Source organism: Apis dorsata, unplaced genomic scaffold, assembly GCF_000469605.1.
Source record: "Apis dorsata unplaced genomic scaffold, Apis dorsata 1.3 scaffold_52, whole genome shotgun sequence".
Lineage (NCBI taxonomy): Eukaryota > Metazoa > Arthropoda > Insecta > Hymenoptera > Apidae > Apis > Apis dorsata.
Genome location: NW_006263353.1, coordinates 1328320 through 1336624, shown reverse-complemented (window position 1 = coordinate 1336624; position 8305 = coordinate 1328320). Strand labels below are relative to the sequence as shown.

General features: G+C 27.3%; 1 long non-coding RNA gene across 1 annotated transcript in view; it reads left to right on the top strand.

The window, feature by feature from the left end:
* The first annotated feature begins 4706 nt into the window (after positions 1-4706).
* LOC116186753 overlaps positions 4707-8305 on the top strand; it is a 21136-nt gene continuing 17537 nt past the window's right edge. Inside the window, exon 1 of the long non-coding RNA XR_004151760.1 lies at positions 4707-4721. This is a non-coding gene — a long non-coding RNA (uncharacterized LOC116186753). The remainder of the gene's footprint in view (positions 4722-8305) is intronic.

Below are 8305 nucleotides of genomic sequence, written 5' to 3'. Positions count from 1 at the left end.
CCTCCTCTCTCTCTCTCTCTCTCTCTGTCTCTCTTCTCTTTCAAAGTCCTCTTTTATCTTTCCTTTTCTTCCTCGTTCCTTTTTCCAAATTATCTCATTCGATTTCGACAATCGTCTACGAAAAATTGAATCGAATTGAATTCCTCCAACGTTCGAGTTCGAGGAAGGGAGGCACTAAAGGGGCGCACGAAATCACGAGCGGCCGATATTTGATCGCTGGGCCACGAAAAGGCGCGTCCCTACGCGTACGACTGGTGCGGCGCCGCCGTCCAACTGACTTTCTACGTTACGCTGCAGCAGTGGCGACGCGCCGCGCCGCGTCACGCCGCGTCGTCGCGCGCGCTTATCTTCCCGTACCTGTGTGCCCCCCGATTTTCCGAAGTACGTGTGTGTCTGTGTGTGTGATTCGTAGCTTGGTGTGCGCTCGCTTTTCGGCCTGTTCCCCTTCGATGTCCTTCTTCGAGGCCAGTTCCTGCTTCCGGTTGAAGTCGATCGTCCATTCTCCGTATTTCTAATCTCTCGAAGAAGAGTTTCACTTTGAAGTGGAATGCAAGTTCGCTGCAAGAAAATTTTTTAATTATACACACTTCTGGATCAATTCTAATAAGTTTTTGAAACAATCTGAATATTTCACGTTCCCTATATATGACGTTTGTTCTATATGCATATTCATGTAATATCATAAAGTATTTTAAATTATGGTTGTATATGTTACTTTACACTGCTGCATTCTGTTATATATTTGTTATATTAATATATTTATGCTATTGTACGTTATTCTATAATATTCTACATTATCTATATCTATTGTAAAAATATTTAAATATATATATATACATTATGAAGTTTGTGAATAAGTGATTCTTTATTTTTTTAGGTTAGATTCGAATAATTTATTTTGATTGTTACTAAAGATTAGTAAAAATTATTTATTATATAGATATATAAATTAGATATATAAATTATATTTATCACGATATTTTAATTTAAAACAAAAGCGAAATAAATTAATTTACATACCTAATATAATATACATATGATATATTAATTGTAGTAAAATCTAGTGTTATTCCACATAATAAATTATAAAAATATAATAATTTATAAATCTTATTTTTCTCAAGTTTTAATCAAAATTTCAATTACATCGCACAATTTATATAACTCTGAATATTTTTTTTATGCATAAAAAATATTTCATCATCGTCATCATCATGAAATATTATTTTCGTAAAAATAATTAAAAATCCTAAATTTTATTAAATTTAATTTATCCACTATTATTAAATTCTTCTATTTTAAAAATTCTAAAACTTTCAAATCTTTTACGTCCTTAAATTTTAATTAAAATTACAATCGCGCGACACGATCTCTGACTCTGAACATTTTTCCACGGATAAGTCCATCCTTACGCCCGCATCTTGCGCGCATATTGTGCATTTATGCAGCATATATTATTATAAAATTCAATGCACAGCGATAGATAGTAATATTTTTTTTAACGTTAGTTCTACAACATTTTGCCCGGAATATAAAAGTTTTTTAATTATCATTTTATCGATCTCCCACCAAACACCCTCGTTATCAGTTTTGTTCAGCGCCACGTTAAAGCTTCCCTTTCATTCGCGTTCCGTCGCTGAAATTTGTCGCATAATCGTCGAGTCGTTTCAAAGGTAACAAATTCCGCAATTTCGAAACTCGAAATTCATCATTCATATTGTTGTTTTTGCGACGGTAACAATCCCATTACACGGGCACGTAACGTCGATAAAATATCCTTGACAAAGTCGCTATTAAATTTTCAAAACGGATTCTCCGTTTATTATCTATAATTATTGCGCCATATTGCGTTATTTATACTCAACTTTATTATTTATAGTTATTGTATCTACTACTATCATTTCTATCTTTATTATTTATACTAATTATCTCGCTCTATTATTCATACAATTTTGATGCGATTAAATATATCTCAGATTACACAATTCCTCTCTTTCTTTTTTTAATATATTTTTTTTTTTCATTTTTACTCTTGTTTTATTCATTTCTATATACGGTTCTTTTGTTTTAATTTGATTCAGTTTTATATGATTTTGTTACGCGAACGAATTTTAATGTGTTATATTTTTTCAATATATTATATTTTCATATGTTTTATTTATTTTTTATCTTCAAAGAAACGGATAGATTCGAATTATATATGTTATTGCCAAGATATATAACTTAAGAGAAACTTTAAGAGAACTTTAGATTCAGATAATTTCAAGTAACTTTTTTAATTTTGAAAAAATTTCCATTTCATCTTGTTAATGAAATACATTATAACAATATTATAACATTATAACATTTATTTTCCTCGATATTTTTCTTTTATCGAATAAAATCTTGTCATCGAGTATAATTCTATATTTTAAATAGCTTTTATTAATGTTTACTTCAAGTTGAAAAATTATAATCTTGCCTTTATCAATAATAAAAGATCAATTAACTTATTATTTCTGTGTTTATTTCAGAATTATTTAATTCTTACTAATAGATACTAAATTAATTTATTGTCAAAAAATTTTTAAAAATTTAGGAGATATCATAACTTGAAGTTCATAAAATCAATCTTAAAAAGCAAGGAACACACAAATATTTCTGCTTTTCTTATTCTTCATATGGTAATTTTTTTTTGAATTTTCATTTACAATGTCTCTTAATTAAATTAAACATTTTTTGATATAAATAGCTTTATAACAAGTACGATAATTAATACAATAAAAATTACATGCTTGAGAAATTAAAATTGATCTACACATAAAAAAAACAATTAAGATTACGCAATGCACTTTTTTATATCAATTAACTTTTTTATATCAATAGAGACAATTATACACAGTCTAACAACGTAAATAAAGTAGTTAAAAATACAACAATGAATTTTTTCAAAATTTTTTACACGATATATACGTACGCAAAGTAACGATGTTAATCTGAAAAACTCCAATGTATTCCATTTCGAACGAATCGAAAGAATAGCGCGTTGAAGTCTTAAAATCATACATCTTTTACATTTTCTTAGGAAATCGATCGAAACGCATCGAACACAGAAAATTCTTTGGTTTCCTCACCATTCACCTGCAGGAAATCCCATGATCGACCGGCACAATATTGCCTGCGTATAATGCATAAAGCGCGCGCGCGATGCATACACTGATAACTGCAGCGTGAATGCATGCTGCAATAACGTTGATGCAACTGGATATGTAAACGATGGGTATTGACGAGAATATCGGCCAGAGAAATCAAATGCGTTCTCAGCATCTGTGAAGAAACGTGGATTCGTGGAAAATGATTTAGTTTCTTAACACTTGTGTGAATAATATTCAAATGTAATTTATGATATAATAATTCGTGCGTACTAAAAATAAAAAAAAGAAAAAGTATTTGTGTGAAAAGTGGAAAAGTAGAAGTGATAATTAAAAAAATTTATAAAGATTAATTTCAAGCGTTTTATATTTTTAAGCTTTTTAACAAAGTATATTTTTTATAATTATAATAGTTTGTTGAATATTGTTGAATATGTATGAGAAATAAAAAGATAAAAATAATTGATTAAATTAGAGAAATGGAATGGAAATCAGTAAGGTAACTGTAGTTAATGGTCACATGGCGCTAGTATCGCGTCATTAGTCGTCACAGTGTTAATTAGAAATTAAAGAATCTATAGGAAAGTAACTCCAGTAATTTGAATAAACAGATATCAATTAAAAATCCAATTCTGTTTCGAGCATACTATATATAAATTCATAATCAATTATCAATATTAATCAATATTAATCAAATTCACTCAATATTAGGTTTTCATTGAAGTAATTTCAGCTTTGTGAGAATACAAAAACAAAAATTTACTATAATATAATCCATATATCAAATTTTCAAAAATATTACTGATGTTGTATGGATATTCAAGTACATTTTTAAAGCTTGGAAAAACAGTCTATGAAATCAGAGATTCGTAAATTCTCTCTTACTCTGCTCGTGCTAATTTTTACAATTTTTCACTTTGACGTGAAAGCGAAACAAAATTTCACAGTCATCACGAATAATATCCTTTGATTTAGAGCATCCTTGAAACATTATACTGTCAAAAATCGCAATTAATAATTGAGCATTTAATAACGCAAGTTTCTTTCTTTGCTCTCTTCCATCGTGGTCAGGTGAAAAAAAAAAAAATCGTGAAATTTTCTGTAGGAACTTCGTCGCGAGAAACTGCGGTAGATTGGCGCATTAATGAAAGTTCAACTTTATCCACCGGCTAATTAACGGAATCATCCGTTGCCCGTCCATGAATATTTCGAAGGGATGAAAAATATTTTTGTAGCCGTGCCACAGTGACGAAACCTCGGCCAATATTTGCACACGGGCCTGTTTGATCAGACAAATTCGTCGAATTTATTCTGGTTAATATAATTAATTCGCGAGAAGAAGAAGATATTCTCGTTTTCCATTTACACTGTTGATTTTATCTCAAATAACGAGAAATATATCGATCGTGAAAAACTAAAATTTTGTGATCTTTGTAAAATAGAATTACCACGATATTTTATTTCATAAGTGTAAAAAAACATTCTCAGAATCAATTTGAAAAATATCATACAAGAAATTATAGATAAATGTAAAAGATAATAACAAATATTTTTAAGAAATTGATTCAGTGAAAGAAATTCATTAAATAAGTATAGTCTTGGTTGGTTTCACAATCTCGTCACGATTATAAACGTAACTATATCACTTTTCTAGCTAATAATATGCCTATACTATATGCTTAATTATAATGATAATTATAAGTAGTTATACTATTTATCTATTATACTATTTCCTCATTACTATTCTATGATTTGATTGTTTTATTTATATGATTGACATGTTTTACTTAGTTAATTATTAATTATAACTATATATTCTATTTGATTGTTCATGATTGAATTATTTTATTTATCTGATTGTGAATAATAAAATCAAATAATGCTTTTATATATAATCTTTTTTTCATTTTGCTAATTCGCATTCTAAATATTTATTATTGTTACAAGCAATGTCTGTAGAATGTCATGGCAAATATGAACCACGGCACAGGAAATAACAATATCGGTTATATCATCGAAATTAAACATATCGATTAAACGAAGTCTGATATCGGAGCAGAGCGGACGTGTCATCCTCTTCTCTAGTAATTTTCTCTAATATTTAATGTAATTCTGTAATAAAAAAAATTAATATCGTAATAAATAATCTTAATTAATATTAAATTGTAATATTAGTGTGAATAAAATTATCATGAAAGAGTGTCAAATTCGGATAATAATATAATATATTTCTCACACTTTCTACGTGTAAATTGATTAATTGTGAATTGACTAAAGTGCAATCTACAATCTTTCTTTAAATAATTATAAGAATAAAATTGTGTGTAAACTATAAAAATCTTCTTCTTGATTGATTTATAATTCTTGAAGCATCATAATAAATTATTGTTATTCCCAACAATCATGTTCTGTTACATAATCGTGTCGTATACAGAAGCAGTTCAAAACAAGAAAATGTTAAAATAGCTTTATTATATTATTTTTCCTTTTAGCGTGATATTTTTATTTGATTGGCACGTGTTATATCGGTATAATAAACAGAGAGCCGAAACGAAATTTCTTTATGGTTATCGACATACCTCCATGTCGATAATTATTCATATTGTAAAATTTCTCGATTGTCTCAGTCGTTCAAGAAGAACCAATTCTCGTTTGTATTCAATTCTCTTTAAGCTTGTATGTTGTTTAAATTTAAGACTAAAATTCTAAAATAAAATAAACTGTAAATAATTTTATATCTCGTAATTTTATATCTCTGCCCTTATATGTTATTTTTCTCAAGTATTTTAAGAAAGAAATAAATTTATATTATTTATGTATATAATTCGTTCGTATGAAAAAATTTAAAATCTTTTCATCATCAGAATGCTAGTAGTATCTTACTTTAATCGCGATAAAAATCGCAGAGAAATAATTTATTCTTATCTCTGAAACATCTACTTGTAGAAAGAACTCATTCGTGCAACGCACGAAATAAAAGAAACTATATATAGAAAAATCGATAAAAAAAATCGTGTTGCTTATCTCTAGATATAATCTCGAAATTTATAGCAAATTACACTTGCCACACTTCTAATCATTCTTAAGTTGTGTTAATTACACAATTATTAATTATAATTCGGATTTTGCTCGGACGAACAAAATGAACGCGATGAACGTTTTCCGACGGCATCAAGTTTCTTTGAAACAACCTCGATACCTCGTTCGATATCTAAACTGTTTGCGACATCGTTAAAAACGAATATATAAATATTCGTGTCATATATAATATAAAAATTTAAAAATAAAAATTCAGGATGTTAATGTATTCGTGAGACAGTTACTTCAATTGCTTATAATTTAATAAATAAATCTCAATCATTTTAGCAACTTTTATATTCTTTTAAAAGTATTTTATTTTTAGAATTTTTTATATCTAATATTTTATCAAAATTAATTTTACTATTATGTTTCCCTTCTAATAGAACGTTTCAATAGACAGCATTAATTGTAACGAATACACATGATAATTAAATTTGGGATTTGATGAATTTTTCTCTTGATTACAATGAATACAATATTATAATAACACGAAACAAAATGTATAATTTTCTTTAGAGAAATAGGATTAATAATCTCAATTTCTAATGGATTAAAAATTATATCAGCTCTAAAATCTATGTAGAAATAATTTTGAGACGCAATATTAATTAGGAATTAATTATCAGTGGAAACTATATTTATAATAAATTATTAAAATTAACTATTCTACCATTGATTGATATTTAAATGATAAAAAAAAAACAGTCAATCAATTGAATAAAATGCGAATAATAAAATTTAAAGGGGGAAAAAAACAGAAGAAGGAAAAGAAAGATAGAAAAAAATAATGAAAGGAAGGAGACACGATCGATTAGGAAGAATACGGAAGAAAAGAGGGATCGTGAGAATAGTAACGGCACGCTCGATGCCACTTTGAATCTCTTATAGAATTCCACGGAGAAATGCCTTGCAGCATCCCAACAAACAGCAACAGTCCTCATCTCTTTTCTATCGGTGAACTTATCACGACCATTTCTCCTTTTCTCCTCGCATTTTCTTCTTTTACTTATCCCACTGCTGACCCACATGGTCGCCAACTTATATCTGCTTCCAATTAAAAGAGCGGAATTGGATCGATTTAAAAAAAAAAAGCCAAAATCTCTTTGAATATACGAAGAAAAATCCATGCGTCGACAGAAGGTTAAAGGCACGTGAAGAATTCTTTCAGCTGGAGGCTGTTCTTGCCTCTCGATACCCTTTTTCTTCCTCTGTATGGATATTTTCCTCTTTGATGCGATGTCGATGGAAATTAGGAATAGAACATTTTAAATTTCAAATGCTTTTTGAAATTCAAACCGAGAATTATGTGTTATAACAATTATAATTTATATCTAGACTTTTATATGTTATATCTTTTAATGTTATATTATTTTAATATTAGAATGATGATAAAGTCTGATGATAATTCTGGTTAAAATATAAAAAAATATTATAAATGATGACTAGACTTTTACAAATAATATTTTGAATTAATATAGCTGAAAGAATAAAATCTGAATAAAAAATTTATTTTAGGATCATTATTCTAAATTTGGATATAAAATATTTTATAAATATATAAAGATCTTTAATCCAGTTGTGACATTAATTTATTTTATTTATTTAACTAATAATAATTTAATTGAACTTATCTAGTAATAATAATCTAAATGATAAATAGAATATTTATGCAAAATTATATTTTTATAAGCATTTTTAAACACATCTTTATAAACACGGATAAATTGATATAAAAATCAACAGAGGTTATAATAAATATTATTAAATTCCTCATAAATACATAAACATCCATGATTTACTTTTAAAATTTTATTTACAATATTAATCCATTTATATCCAAAATAGCCTAATTAAATATTACCATTTTAATTCTATCAAAGAATAATAATAAAATAACAAATTTAAATAATCTAATCTAAAATATAGATATCAAAAAACATATAGAATCTATTCACAACCAAAATCATTTAAAATGTTTCGTTAATATATCTTCGAAAAAAAAATGTTTATCATATTATAAACTATTTAATTTATTTAATGAATTGAATTTTAGAATAATCTCATTTATTCCCAATCGAAGTTGATGATTCTTT